The sequence below is a fragment of the Microcebus murinus genome, chromosome X (genome assembly GCF_040939455.1).
Source record: "Microcebus murinus isolate Inina chromosome X, M.murinus_Inina_mat1.0, whole genome shotgun sequence".
NCBI lineage: Eukaryota > Metazoa > Chordata > Mammalia > Primates > Cheirogaleidae > Microcebus > Microcebus murinus.
Genome location: NC_134136.1, coordinates 96,751,613 through 96,767,266, shown reverse-complemented (window position 1 = coordinate 96,767,266; position 15,654 = coordinate 96,751,613). Strand labels below are relative to the sequence as shown.

Here is a 15,654-nt window from a genome sequence, read left to right as displayed (position 1 = left end):
GTCTTGGATTTACTGCTCCAAGTAATGCTTGTGTGGCCCTCGGGAAATTTTCCTCAGCCCTCGATGGAAGTTTGAGATCTGAAACGGAAATGCTTCGGTGAGGAGCCCCTGGGTCTTTGCTAATGGAGAAGGGCCTCCTTTCTCAATCCTCAGGCAAGAGCCGTGGTGCTATGAGCTTCTTATATGTTTGACCCCTCTCTTCACCGTGAAAGGCTTGCAAACTCCATTCATCCACTATGTAGTCTTGTTGCTCGCACACAGGCGACCTCACTGAACAACTGAAGCATTAATGCCCCACAGCTGTCAAAGCGACCTGTGCACTTCGCTACTCAAAGCCTTTTCTTATTTTCAGTTGCCAGAGCCTTGCGGTCAGCAGATATTTAAAAAAAAAACACAAAAAACCAAAAAACAAAACCCACAAAATGGATCAGGTCACTGTCCTGCTACACATCCTTCAGTGGCTCCCCATTACCCTTAGGGCCTGCATTAACTGGATCAGACTCTCCAGGCTTTTTTCATCTGGCATTTCTGCCCACCCAGGACATTCTTTGCTCCAACTCTAGTGAACTTCTCTTAGTTCATGGAGGTGCCGTGCTGACTCCAGGCCTTTACGCATGCTCAGAATTTTTTTTTTTTTTTTTTTTAGCGTATTATGTGGGTACAAGTGTTAAGGTTACATATATTGCCCACGCCCCCCTCCCCCCTTGAGTAAGAGCTTCAAGCATGACCATCCTCCAAACGTTGCACATCTCACTCATTGTGTTTGTATATACCCATCCCCTCCTCCCCCCTCCCACCTGCCCGACACCCGATAAATGTTTTTCCTATATGTCCACTTAAGTGTTGATCCATTAATATCTATTTGCTGGTGAGTACATGTGGTGCTTGTTTTTCCATTCTTGAGATACTTCACTTAGTAGAATGGGTTCCAGCTCTATCCAGGAATATACAAGAGGTGCTAGATCACCATTGTTTCTTAAAGCTGAATAGTACTTTTATTAATCCACTCATATATTGATGGGCACTTGGGTTGTCTCCACAGCTTTGCAATTGTGAATTGTGCTGCTATAAGCATTTGAGTGCAGGTGTCTTTATTGTAGATTGTCCTTTGTTCTTTTGGGTAGATGCCCAGTAGTGGGATTGCTGGATCAAATGGTAGATCTACTTGTATTGCTTTGAGATGTCTCCATATTGCTTTCCACAGAGGTTGAACTAGTTTGCAGTCCTACCAGCAGTGTAGGAGTGTTCCTCTCTCTCCGCATCCACGCCAGCATTTGTTGTTTGGGGACTTTTTGATAAAGGCCATTCTCACTGGAGTTAAATGATATCTCATTGTGGTTTTGATTTGCATTTCCCTGATGATTAGATGCTCAGAATATTTTTTTTCAGTCTTTCTCTCCTCCCCTACCCACTAGCTGGTTAACTCCCACCCATCACTCAAGTCTCAGTTAAATCCTATTTCTGAAAAGCCTTCTCATTGCCCTGTACACAGGATAGAGCATCTATGGTTTCCTTTGTTTGTCCCACCTTAGCAGCACCCATCACCATGGAGGACTGGATCACCATCACTTATTTTATCGTCTGACTTTCCTTCTAGATCTTACGTTTTATGAAAGAGGATAAGTATTCAGACTTGTTCACTAGTGTATTCACCGTGCCTAGTACATTTTCTGAGCATATAATATAACCCAAATAAGACCAAGAGTTCTGCTTTCCATCTTTAAGAAGCACATTTAAGCACAGAGAGAGCCACATCCAAAAGAAACACAAGTTGATTTCCAAAAATGGCCTCAAAAATTATTGCAAATGTTCACCTAAGAAAGGTTTACATAGTAAAACACATAGTAAAACTATCTAAAAATCCTCTCATTATCAGCCCAAAAGCCCTTCATCCTAGATACTTCTTCCCTCGAATCTCTTTTCGTTCTTTCCAAGAAATTCGATTTTCCACTGAGTCCCCAAGCCCTTCTTTTTGTTATATAATTTAGACTCAATCCACTCCTTTTGGTTTTCCTCTTCACTCATTTAGATCTCCCTCAATCATCAGCACCACAAAGAACTTGAAGCCAAGATAACAAAGATTGAATCTTGTTTGGAAGATAGAGGGGGAGGAAGGGATGCATAGATTTATAGGCATTTTGTGGGTCTTTGTCGCAGAATGATAGTACTAGTGCACACTGACTATTTGGGAGGTAATCTACGAAATGCTTTCATGTTATCCTCACAACCATCCTGTGAGCTTGACACTGTTATTTCCTCATCCTTCAGAAGAACACTGGGGTTCATGTTGTTAGGTAACTTGCCCAAAGTGGCACAGGAGAACTAAGCTTTGAAGGCAGATTCTGCTGTGATAATGTCTCCACAGCAAGCACTCAGGAAACATTAGTTGACTGTAGAGACAGAGTCCCACCTGGGAACCAGCTTGGAGACTGGCAAGGCAAAGGGAGTGAAAGCAATTTTCTTGGTGCACTGATTGCAAACACATGCTTTATCTCAAAGTTGCTTAAAGAGGTTTCAAAAATCCAGGTCAAGAACTTGGAATTAGGAAAAAATGTGATTAGATGACATTTTGAGACCAGTTATAAGTGATCATTAAACACTGTTACAAGGTGAATTTAGTAAGGCAGGTAAATCTAATCTGCTATATATATATATATTTATTTTTTATTTTTTTATTTTTCTTTTGGAGACAGAGTCTCACTCTGTTGCCCAGGCTAGAGTGAGTGCCGTGGCATCAGCCTAGCTCACAGCAACCTCAAACTCCTGGGCTCAAGTGATCCTCCTGCCTCAGCCTCCCGAGTAGCTGGGACTACAGGCATGCGCCACCATGCCCGGCTAATTTTTTCTATATATACTAGTTGGCCAATTAATTTCTTTCTATTTTTAGTAGAGACGGGGTCTTGCTCTTGCTCAGGCTGGTTTCGAACTCCTGACCTTGAGCAATCCTCCCACCTTGGCCTCCCAGAGTGCTAAGACTACAGGCGTGAGCCACCATGCCAGGTGGCAAGGCCAGGCCTAGGGCTTGCGTCATCAGTTTCTGTGGCAGTTTTAGATTTTTTAAACTTTGAAAATTGATGATTTGGGTGTTAAAAAGAAAAAAAAAACTAAAAAAATTAAAAAGACACTAAAGGCCAGTGAGTTGGAGTCTCAGGGTGTGGTGGCAGTTTCCTTGAGCAAAGCACTAAGACACTGGATTGTGTTTCCCTTCCCTGGGGTGCGGGGTGCAGGAGGTCTCCCGAATCTGGTGTGACCCTGGTCCAGGAGTTCTGTTTGTTCCTCCGCTCTCCTGGGGTGCAGAGTTTTGTTTGTTGGGGGGCTCTTTTTGGTGTCTTGTTTTCTTTTTCCTCCCTGCCTCTTTGCAGGTGCTCATTTCTGTGGCTGTCGGCCAAAGGGAATGTTTTCTGGAGCTGCCAAGAAGGAAGGAGACTTGGGCTGGCTAATCCCCGGATGAATGGTGCTCATCTTCTTCTCCCCTCCTTGTGCCCACACCCTCCCCTTCCACGCACAATGTTAAGGAGACAAGAGGGGCTACTTCGCCTGGACTTTGTTTCCCCACTTCATGTGTCATGGGTTTGCCCAGTGCCACCACAGGCCTCTGCTGCTTACATTAGCCCTGTCACCTTCATGAAGAGCAGACACTTGGAGGTGGGGTTGGACACAGGGAGGTCACCACTGGTAGGGCAGGCTCCCTAGTTTTTGGTTCCAAGCCAGTTTCTGTCCCAGGCGCCTAGTACACACGTAGCCCAGTTAGCGCCTGGTGGCAGGAAGCCACCCTGCTGTAGATCAGTCACTCAGGTCCCCACTTTTGAAGGGTCCCTATCTTAGATCAATCATGTGAACACTAAGGCACATTTTAGAGTCTCTTGTCTTAACCCTTTGCACTCGGATGTCGAGTGTGGATAATGTCGAGTGGATAATGAGAAAAAAGCAAGCGAGTGCAAAGGGTTAATGATTATGTCCATCTAGCTGTTCATATTTTCTGCATAGTCTTGGATGTAATCCTCAGAAATAATGCACACTAGCCTCTGACAGCCATGAAGCAAACTGTTACGTGTGAATCTGAACTTGTAGACTCAGTTCCAATATCAAATAGATCTATAACAAAAAGTAAAAAAAAAAAAGGAGGGTTCTTAATCTCATTAAAGTTGATTTAAAAAATCACTAATAATCACTAATATGTTTTATCAGCGATGCTTCCCAGAAGGGACCACTTAAGACACCAGAGTACAAAGCTCTGCCCCAGCTCAGGTTTAGGGTCATTTGCTCTCACCAGAAACAGCTCTCTCTGCCTCAGCACTATTAACATTTGGGCTGAAAACTCTGTTGTGTGCCATCCTGGGTGCTATAGGCTGGTGAGCAGCATCCATGGCCTGTATCTACCTACCAGGTGCCAGTAGCACCCTCTCCACTCCTGATTCTAATGGCCAAAAATGTCTTCACATTGCCAAATGTCCACCGGGAGGCCAAATCACCCCCTCCACCCCCATTGAGAACTACTGCTCTAGACCCTTCATCCTCAAAGTGGTCCATGGGCCAACGGCAACAGCATCCCCTGGGAGGTTGCTGGACAGGTATGGTCTCAGATCCCACCCGACCTCCTGAGTCAGAATCCGCCATTTCACAGGATCCCCCAGGGGATTCATATGGACACTGAAGACTGAGAAGCCCTTCTAGGTCCATGGTTCTTAACCTTGGCTGCACATCAGAGCACAAGGGGAGCTTTCAAAAATACTCCTGGCAACCCCAGAGACTCTGATGTATTAATAATTGGTTTGGGGTAGCCTGAGCTTTGGGATGTTTAAAAACTTCCAGATGATTCTAATGTGCAGCCAAGTTTGAGCTCCTGTTCTAGGTGGTTTAACCTCTCGTCGCCAAACACACACCCTACCTTTGGCAGTGATTTACAACAGCCTATAAACAAGACCCCAAATCTCCAAAGTTTTGTTCATTTATGATAGCAAAATTGATTAAGAACCTAAGTGTCCAATAATAGGATTCCTGTTAAGCAAACTCTGGTGCAGCTACCTGATGAAATACTATGGATACTCTTTGTGATATAATAAATGATAGACAAAAAAGAACAGAAACAGTAGAGAAAACGAAAAAGGCTTCAGTGGTCTAGTAAATTCTGAAAATGTTACATGGTATCATCGCCATAGCTAACACCCACAGTATACATTTGTGTATTTAAAGCTCTGAGGAGCCCTAAAACTGAGAAAGTTTTAGAAACCAGATAAACCAGAAACTGGTTTATCTTTGCGTAACCCAATATTTCTCAATTTATCTGATCATGGATTGTTTCTTTTCTCCCTCTCTTCCCCTCCCCCTTTCTTTCAAAAGTGAAACTCGTTTTATTATCTCTTGGAACTAGTATTTCTCAAACAAATGAACTAAACCTTGAGGATACTCTGGCATATATGGTAGTATTTAAGAGCTGTGTAAAAACAAAAGCCATACATGAGTATATACATAGTAAAAGAATTCATCAACTTCACTTAAGATTTGTACTTTTTACTCTCTATAAAGTATGTTTTTTAAAAAGCACTGCTAAATTCTGAGAAGGCAAGAAATATTTTTAAATTAAATTTTGGTGTTCGTTAGAACAAGTGCACAAATATTTGGTATGTCAAATTTTTGAGATATTACAGATATATTTCTGTATCAGTTCACACAAGGTACCTCTAATGTACTGTCAATATGTACGGATGACTTAGGCCCATTTATACAAGTTTTGTAAAAGAATTTAATGGAGGGGAAAGAGCTCCAGACAGGCTTTTCATCCTGGATCAGCCATTAACTAGCTCTGTGATCTTGGACAAGTGACGCAACCTCTCTGGATCTTAATTTTCTAATTTCTAAAATGAGGAACAATACGAAGACTCTACTTCCATTCATTTTTGAAAATAGCTTTACTGTTTTAAAAGATTATAAAGCTTTATAGTTATATCTTTGCCTGATAGTAATCAAACAAAAAAATATGGCCTTTGATGTACTGAGTCTTTGGATCACTCATTAGAATCATTGTTACTATAAAAACAAAGTTAGTCAACTTTAAGGTGATCTCTATGACAGTGTGGTTTCCAGAAATGCATTATCAGAAGAAGGCAGGGAGACCTATATTTGTTTCACTTGTTCTGTTAACTGTATGTCAAGAAATTGGTTTTCCATTTGGTTGTTCCAGAACCCCTGGCTGCCACAAACCATCGCGAGACAGTTGTAGGAGGATTTGGGGTATTTCTGATGTAAGCACCATTGTCTCCAGGCTTCGAATGCTAAGGCACAAACAACATAGAAGGATTTTGTCACATTTGAAAAATCTGAGAACCTCCTGGTTGAGACAGCAGTCTCCTCGACTTGTTTATCACTTTGTGTACCTCTAGCTGCTATGTAGCTCTGCTTTGGTAGGGAACTTTTGGGTCAGTATTGCTCCAATGAAATCTGTGGCTCCTTTAGAAACAGAGAGGACTAGGTTCTGATGGATGGAGAGAAATTTCCACAAACTCAGAGCCACCAGTGGTCACTGGTCTTAGATGAACACCCCTTTCTTCCACCAAGATCTCACCAAATTAAATGTTGTAGCTCAGTCTCCAGCCCCTAACTCTGACTTCACATCCAATACAACAAACCCTCAATACCATAGGATTAAAAAATTCCTTTTGAAATTTTTAAAATGAGATTTGACCCGTATATGCAATTTGGCTTTTCCTTATGGTCAAATTCTCTAGGTCCTGCACATAAAACTACTGTAATCTGGATTTCAGGTGCAGAATTTGACCCAAACAAATGTCCTGTTCTTTGTGCCTGTTTCATGTTCCCTGTTTTTATGTGAATTATTGGTAGAAACACCTTGATTTTCACTTTAGCCACCAAAGGCTTCATGAGTTGCAAAAGGCAATTTTGGGGGATGTTTTATTGTTTAGGTAAAAAACTTCTCTAATTTTTTACTTAGGGTTTTGTTTCCCTGACTTTATGGGTGGCTGTTTGGTGCAAAATAGAGTTCTAGGTTTGGAGTTGCTTGGGTGCAATTCCAAACTGAGCACATCCTGTCTTTCTGACCTTGGGTGTGTGATATCCCTTATGAACCTTAGTTGTAGCTTGTACCTCCTTCCTTAGGCTAGTGGTGATGAGTACATGGGACAATGTGGGTGAATGTGCTTCATAAACTAGAGGTGTCGGCCGGGCGCGGTGGCTCACGCCTGTAATCCTAGCACTCTGGGAGGCCGAGGCAGGCGGATTGCTCGAGGTCAGGAGTTCAAAACCAGCCTGAGCAAGAGCGAGACCCCGTCTCTACTATATATAGAAAGAAATTAATTGGCCAACTAACATATATAGAAAAAATTAGCCGGGCATGGTGACGCATGCCTGTAGTCTCAGCTACTCGGGAGGCTGAGGCAGGAGGATCGCTTGAGCCCAGGAGTTTGAGGTTGCTGTGAGCGAGGCTGACGCCACAGCACTCACTCTAGCCTGGGCAACAAAGTGAGACTCGGTCTCAAAAAATAAATAAATAAATAAACAAACAAACAAACAAACAAACAAACTGGAGGTCTCCACAAATGCCAGGGTTGTATCTTATTTCCAGTGCCCTCTAATGAACTCCTGAGCTTTAAACAGCTTGCTCTGGGTGCATGTTGGCCATTGCATATGGAACCGGAGCATGAGGCACCCCATTCTCTCAACTGCCTTTGAGTATCACTGTGTTTATGGCTCCGTGATTTAGCACTGTGTAGGAAGAAGTAATCATTGCATTGCCCCTGAGTGTCTGGTTAAAGGACCAAATGCAGACAAGTGTTGAGTGGACTCCATTTCCCACATGATATATGTGGGGCCACGGTGACTATGAGTAACACAGCTATAAATGGGTCATGGCAAGGCGCAGACATCACATGCTCCTCAGTCTGGACTTAGGGTGGCACAAGGGAGATATCTGGTATATCACCCTCACATCAGCCAACGTGTGCCCTTCCAAATGTAAACTAGAGGTTGGGCCTCTGTGTCTTTTGATTTGGGTATAAAAGGTGTGCAGTGTAACTGGAGAGAAACTTTTCAGCAGGGTGCCTCACCTTCTCCATCATTCTCACAAATGTCCCCTACCGGAGAACAGGACACAGGAAAATGTTGACAGCTGTTGTCTAGGCAGCAAAGCAGCGTGGCCCTGGAGACAGCCCAACACTCTTGCATTCCAGCACCTGAAAAACAAGTGTGCTTTACAGCATGGGCAGTTTTAACTTTGGATCCCTTCCCATTGTTTCTCATTTCTAAATTTGATCCCTGACACAGAGCAGGGAGCCCAGGTCTCTGGATTCCTGAATTTTTGTATTCTTGTGTCATACAGACATCCTAAGGACATGTTGAGTCCCGCAAGGCCAGGGATGGAGACTCTGGCCCTCTGGGGGTTTTGTACTCTGGGAAGGACTGGATCTGACCTTATCTGTCAGCAGAGGCCTGTGTCCAGGCTTGCTGGGCCCTCTTCAATTCTACTGGGACGCTGGAGAGGGAGGGACAGGGGAGGGGACAGGGTGACCTGCAGGAGGACAACTGCAGTGGCTCTTCTGTCTGCTGTCTCATGCCTAGCTCCTTCTACAAGGAAGAATCAGGTTCTCTTTGCAGATTGAACAAGATAACTGTATAAAGTCAGTGGTGGACTGCCTGGCACATAGTAGGTGCTGGAAACTGGTACCATCACTGCTGTTCTCCACCCCCAGATGAAGCACAGGATGAAGGCACCGGCCTAGCATCCCCCTCTTCAACCTGAGTTGTCCAGGCCTCCTTGGCTCTCAGGCACAGTGAGTGAAGGGGAAGAGCAAGTTCCCCGGGGGCTGGTGTCCCATGAAGAATTCCATGTATTTATTTTTTCTAAATAATATGGTCATATCACAGTGGTCACAGTGGTTGGAGCAAACTGGATGGAGATTTCCCTGTGTTTACAAAACTGCCTCAAAGCCAGAGAGGCTCACAAACTGAGCCTAGTTGTGAGGGGCATCTTATGGCTTTTAAAATGCAAATTGCCCATTCTGTATTTCTCAGTATAGCCATAATTTCACTTTCCTGGGGCAGATACATGATGATATATCAAGCCTGTCATATAAATGATACCCATGTCTGGGTTGCAGATGGTGCTTCACAGCCTGGACGCTTCTTGGAGAAAATCACACCTCATAGAACATGCTTCAGCGACAATTTGCTGTGGATCATCACCCCGTCCATGCTGCTCAGAGAAGCCCAAGGAATGTCTTGGCTTTAAGGGCAGCTTGTCATAGGCCTCTCACTTAGGCAGAGAGGCTGGCCATATGTCACCCAGCACAGTGACCACAGCAGTAAAGTGGCTAGAGCATACCCTGGACCTGATGGGGCTATGGCTGGGGCCTAGAGCCGAATTGGCAGCATGGTGGGGACATAGCACATCAAATCAACACTCCTGGTTTACTGCATCTATGACCCCTTGCTCCTTACTGTTGCCTCACGTTGAAGAATGTGGGTTTGACTACAACTGCAACTCTAGTTCTTTTCTTGTTTTTATTTCTCCAGTGGTCCAACTCATCAATCTCTGGGCCCTTGCTATATTTCAGGTGCCATGCTAGGCAATGGATATAATGAATAGGACATGTTCATATCCTTCAGAAGGTCACAGCTTAGTGGCAGGACAGCTATAGCAGAAGATACATGAGAGGAGCGAGATGATACATCTAAACAGATGATTATAATTCAGCATGTTACATGCACAGTCAGGGGAGGTGGGAGTTTAGTCAAAAGTTATAAGCAAAGAGGGAGAGGCCTGCAGGCTCCTGCCATGTTACAGAAGCAGTATGCGGTCTAGTGAACTCAGAGTGTGGGGTGCATGAGAAAGAATTGTCAGAGACAGGACTGACATGGGACTCCAGGGTGAGGCTGTGAAATTGCTGGTCACTCAGAAACCCTAAGATGGGAAGGAGGTGGTATCTTACTTTCTCTTGGTGACTGGCTTGGATCAAAAATGGATAATTTCTTAAAAAACAGGAAACAATCCAGGCGCGGTGGCTCACATCTGTAATCCTAGCACTCTGGGAGGCCAAGGCAGGAGTATTACTTGGGCTCAGGAGTTCGAGACCAGCCTGAGCAAGAGTGAGACCGTATCTCTACTATAAATAGAAAGAAATTAGCCAAACAAGCTAAAAATAGAAAAAATTAGCCAGGCACAGTGGTGTGTGCCTGTAGTCCCAGCTACCTGGGAGGTTGAGGCAGCAGGATTGCTTGAGCCCAGGAGTTTGAGGTTGCTGTGAGGTAGGCTGACACCACAGCACTCTAGCCCGGGCAACAAAGTGAGACTCTGTCTTAAAAAAACAAAAAACAAAAAACACAATAACAACAAAACAAGAAACAACCTCAATGTACACCAATAAGAATAAAGAAAATGTGGTACACACACAGACACACACACACAGAGGAGTACTTTTCAGCCTTGTAAAAGAAGGAAATACCATAATATGTGATAACATGGATAAACCTTGAGGACAGCATGCAAAGTAAAATAAGTCGGTCACAGAAAGACATGATTCCACTTCTGTGAGGTAGCTAAAATAGTCAAACTCATAGAATCAAAGAGTGGCATGGTGGTGGCCAGGGGGTGCGGGAGAGGGGAAATGGGGAGTTGCTCATCAATGGGCATAAAGTTTCAGTTAAGCAGGGTGAGTAGGCTCTAGAGATCTGCTGTACAACATCGTACCTTTGGTCAACGATGATGTCTTATACACCTGGGTTAAAATCCCAGCTTTTCCATTTACCAGCTATGAGACTTTGAACATCTATTTAGAGGGTAGATCTAAACATATATTTAGAGAGTAGATCTCTTAGTACCAACTGATGGAGAGTACATGTAGTGTACCCGCATAATATCATAAATTTAAAAACAAAAAGAGGGTAGATCTCATATTGTGTTCTTTGAACAATAAAATGCTAGAGAAATATGAGAGCCTGTGCTGACTCCTGTTGGTGGCACTTTCAGTTTTATAATCATTAATGCCTTCCTACCTTTCCCTCTGGTTCAAGAACCATCCAAACCTCCCCTGTTAGTGGAATGGAAAGAGCCCTGGAGTCAGGACACCTGAGTTAAAAATCCCAGCTTTTCCATCTACCAGCTATGATACTTTGAACTAGTCACTTTGCTTTTTGAACCTCTATGGATATTTTGTCTCGACGATGAGTACAACACAACCTGCACCACAGCAATGCTTTAAATGTTCAATGAAACAACAGGCTTTGTGATCTCTAAAGAAATACACAGGAAAGCAAAGCTTTTAAATAGATCTCTGCTGCCAACTTCTCCTCAGGGCTCATTGGCCAGAACTAGGTCCCTTGGCTCCCCTTAGCTGTAAGAGAGACTGAGAAAGAGAGTACAATATTTGGCTCACCAGCTTTTGTGGTAGAGAAAAGCAAGGGTTGTGGCGAATGCCAAACCATAGTTTCTGCCCCAGCAGCAGGAGGACCCTTGTCTGTGGAGTGTTCTTTCTCCAATCATTGGTGATAAAATAAGGTAAGCATTCTATTTTTTAGAAAGGATTCAGTCCCTTCACATAAGCACGCAAGGAATGACACCAATGACTAGTGGAAAATAAGTGTGTAAATGATATTCAAGAATCCCTGCATTACAAGAGCTTTGAAAAGAAATGGCACCGTATCAATTACCTATTGCTACATAACAAGCTGCCCTCAAATCCAATGCTTAAAACAAAATCATTTCTTATTCTAGCTCATGCATTTTTGGCTCAGTTGACCTAGGTTGGGCTCAGCTGATCTGGTCTGGACTCACTGCTGCATCTGCAGACCAGCTGGGGGCTCTGCTGACCTGGCTGGGCTCTTTGGGCCTGGTTGGGCCCTTTAGCTAGGGTGGCTCTGCTCCACGTGTTTCTTGTCCTTCTCCTGGAATCAGAAGGCGAGCCTGGGCATACCCTTGGTACAGCAATGGCAGAAGCATGAGAGAGTAAGCAAAAACATGTAATACCTTTTGAGGGGTAGGCTCAGAACTGGCACACTATCACTTCTGTCTCATTCTATTGGCCAAGGAATGTCATGTGGCCAAACTCAGGCATGGGGAATTATACCCCACCCACAATGGTAGGAAGCCACAAAGTTACATGGCAATGAGGATGGATATAGGGAGGGGTGAAAAACTGAAACCATGAATGCAAATTTACCTCAGGCATCAAAGGTCTTTCAAGTCATAAAAATAAAATTAGCATTATACTCTAATCCTTCAGAGGGAAGCCATCCTAGTTTGGAATTACTAAATCACTGGAGCCAAAGTTGATTAGCCACACCTTCAACTCTTAGTTCACTTTACATTCATGGAACTGAGACAGGAATTTTTTCAAGTGAAAATGGGGTCTTCAAGTTTGACTTGTGCTTATCATATTGATACATAGACTGTCCCCCAAAATATCTTATGAAAACTAAAGTAATGATGAACCTGGAGGGCATTATGCTAAGTGAAATAGGCCAGACACAGAAAGACAAATACCATATGATCTTATATGTAGTATCTTAAAAGGTTGGACTCATAGAAGCAATAAGTGGTTGCCAGGGGTTGCTGGCAGGCAGGAGATGGGAAGATGTTGGTTAAAGGATACCAAATTTCAGTTAGATAGGAGGAATATGTTCTGAAGATCTATTGTATAGCATGGTGACTCTGGTTAATAACGTATCCTTGAACATTGCCAAGAGATTAGATCTTAAGTATTCTCACCACAAAAAAAAAATAAGTACATGAGGTGCTGAATATGCTAATTAGCTTGATTGGATCATTTCACACTGTATGCATATATCAAAACATTGCATTGTATACCGTAAATACATATAATTTTTATGTGTCAATTATGCCTTAATGAAACCTGGGGGAAAAAAACCTGATGATTCCTTTGGTTTTTCTTTTGCAGGCTTGTTGTGAAGAATTAAAGAGGAAGAGGATGGATTCAAGTGAATATAGCTAAGAAATTTTATATATTTGTATGATGACTATGAACCACCCTAGCAGAAATGGCCTGTTTGTACATTTATATCTCTTCCTTCTAGTTGGCTGCATTTCTCACTTTAATTTAATCTTCATTTTTGGCATCTTGCAGAAGAAATCAGTCTGTGAATTCACCACCTGGACGGTGTGGTTTTGAGGAGGGATATAATTTTATGGGGAGGGATGTGGCAATGTATGTAAGAATGATTTTGATGGGAAGTTCTCTAAGCTAGTTCTCACAGAGTTTGGTCAATATTTGGAATGTATTTTAGTTCTTCACCTTTTAAATTATGTCAATAAACTTTTTATGAGTTCAAATAAATATTTGAGTAAATGTAAAATGTGATTCTAAACGAAATTAATTTTCATATCTTCAGATAGCTACATATTCCCTAATATGAAGAGAAATGAGATATGAGTCAGTCAAATCCCATATTGCTTATGTGGGGGCTTCTCATTCTGAATTATTGGGTACCATGGGTGAGACTATGGCTGACTGATCACTGCATATTAAGTTAAATATGCCTGAGGAATTAGGTATCATTGATAGTCCTCCTCCAAGGATGACCTTTATGGTGAGTACATTTTACTTCTAAAGAAGCTCAGAAACTCCCCCAGATGGAATAGAGTTCATTATAAAGCACAATAATGTAAAGCTGAGAGATCAGAAGGAGAGCGAGGGGTACAGCAGCTGTCTGAAGATGAAACATGTCTCCTGCCGCTAAGATGGAGAGCCTCTCATGCCAACTTAATCAATTCCAACACTATCATAGACCAAAAAGAATCATCCATGCTCCTCTAGAGCAAGGGTCCTCAAACTTTTTAAACAGGGGGCCAGTTCACTGTCCCTCAGACCACTGGAGAGTGCGGCCGCACATTCCACACATGCGCACTGTGAGTGCGGGACGAGTCGCCTGCTAAGCAGGACAGGCAGCAGCGGCAAAAACACCGGGAGGGCCGGATAAATGTGCTAGGCGGCCCGCATGTGGCCTGCGGGGCCGTAGTTTGAGGATGCCTGCTCTAGAGTCTTGTAATCTTCTGAAATGCCCTGGAAACTTCACAATATGAAGATTTGAAGGGCCAGGTTATCAATATCACACTGTTTGAAAAGCAAGCATGTCACCCACCTGGTATGCAGAGACCTTAGGACCATTTCTCGTGCTAAATGACTTTGAGCCTTGCTTCAGAGCTAGCCATTGTAAAAAGTCAGATGTACTTCTAAACATCCCAAGCGTAGATGACTTTCTCGCTTTTTTGTTTTGTAGAGATTGCTTTCCAAATGCAGGACTATCATTGCCTTCACATGCTTGGCTGCAGAGTCAGCGGTACCTGATGTGTTTAGGTTTTCTTGAAGGGGCGCCCATCTGGTCGTAGGTCCCAGGTGTTTCGCAGGGCCATGGTTTATCCTGGTGATCTACATCTGGTATATACATACAGGGTGGTGAATATCAATCAGAACAAAACAACAAAATATGCCAGCCTAATCATCTATCAGCAGACCAAATGAACAGTTGCTAAACAATAAGGCTTTGGGCTGCCTCAGGCAGTCTCACTCTGTCCTAACTGGGATATTTGGATAGGGTTACAAAATCTACCTCAGTAGTCATTTTGTTTAAATATAAATTATGCATGTTCAGTTTCAAAATGAACTTCCAGTTTAATATTATAAAAAACTGTCTTCATATTTTAATGCAGTCTCCCAAGGCAAATTTGCTCCATAATACAAATTCATTAGACAAATTCAATGGATTTTCGCTTCAAATTTAATATGTATTTTACTTTGTTAGGGCTCAAGTTCACTATATATGGATTTAGGAAGCTCTGTATTCTATCATTCATTGGACAGCACATAGAGTGTAATATAGGAAAAATTTTAAGTTCATCTTTGCTTTCAGTGAACATATAATTAAAAAATTCATATATTTCATGCTAAATGGCTCCTTAAAAACCCATACATCATATTGAAACAGCTTTGTATTTTTTTTTTATAGGTTTGTAAACAACCAATCATTATGCAACGTTTCCATGGGGGAGAAATAAGGTACAAATAAGTTGAAGGTTCATTAGGAGAGAGAGGAAACAAACAAACAAACAAACAAACTAGAAACAACATTGTTTTAAGTAAGGTCTAAGTACCATACCCAGTTTTTAGTGTGCATGGTGCAAAGGCTACGACAATCAGAGACTCTACTATAAGGTGAGTATTTTGGAGTACAACACAACATTCACTTCAGTCACATTTCCTAGAGGCTACTACTATGTGTCAGTCTCTATGCCAAGTGCTGAGGGAACGCAGAGCAAATTCCTCCAGAGAATCATCTTGCCTAAAACAACCTCCTGTCCCCCTTTGTCTCCCTCCCCCCATATGACATTTTCCTATATTGTGCTTGAGGCACCAGTGGAAAGGAGAAGGCCTTGCTGGGTCCAGGATCTCGTGGGACACTGGAAAGTTTCTCCCTTTGGAGCAGAAGGCAGCAGGAACACACAAGGCTCTCCAGAATCGTCTCAAGCAGTCATTTTGTGTGATCTTTCCATTTCCACGCACAGATTAGAAGGTAATTAGCTTTGTTTCCAAGGTTACTTACTGAGTAGCTGAATGACACAGTAGCAGTCTAAAAAAGTTAGGCCCAGGGCATGGGGGATGCTAATTACCCAAATGAATCCCTCACTTTTAA

At 42.8% G+C, this 15,654-nt stretch overlaps 1 protein-coding gene across 1 annotated transcript in view; it reads left to right on the top strand.

Moving 5' to 3' along the window:
* Positions 1-13,301, top strand: part of SMPX (small muscle protein X-linked) — a 53,567-nt gene extending 40,266 nt beyond the window's left edge. The window contains exon 5 of the mRNA XM_012784622.2: positions 12,906-13,301. The gene's annotated coding sequence lies outside the window, so the exon portion shown is untranslated. The remainder of the gene's footprint in view (positions 1-12,905) is intronic.
* The last annotated feature ends 2,353 nt before the right edge of the window (positions 13,302-15,654 follow it).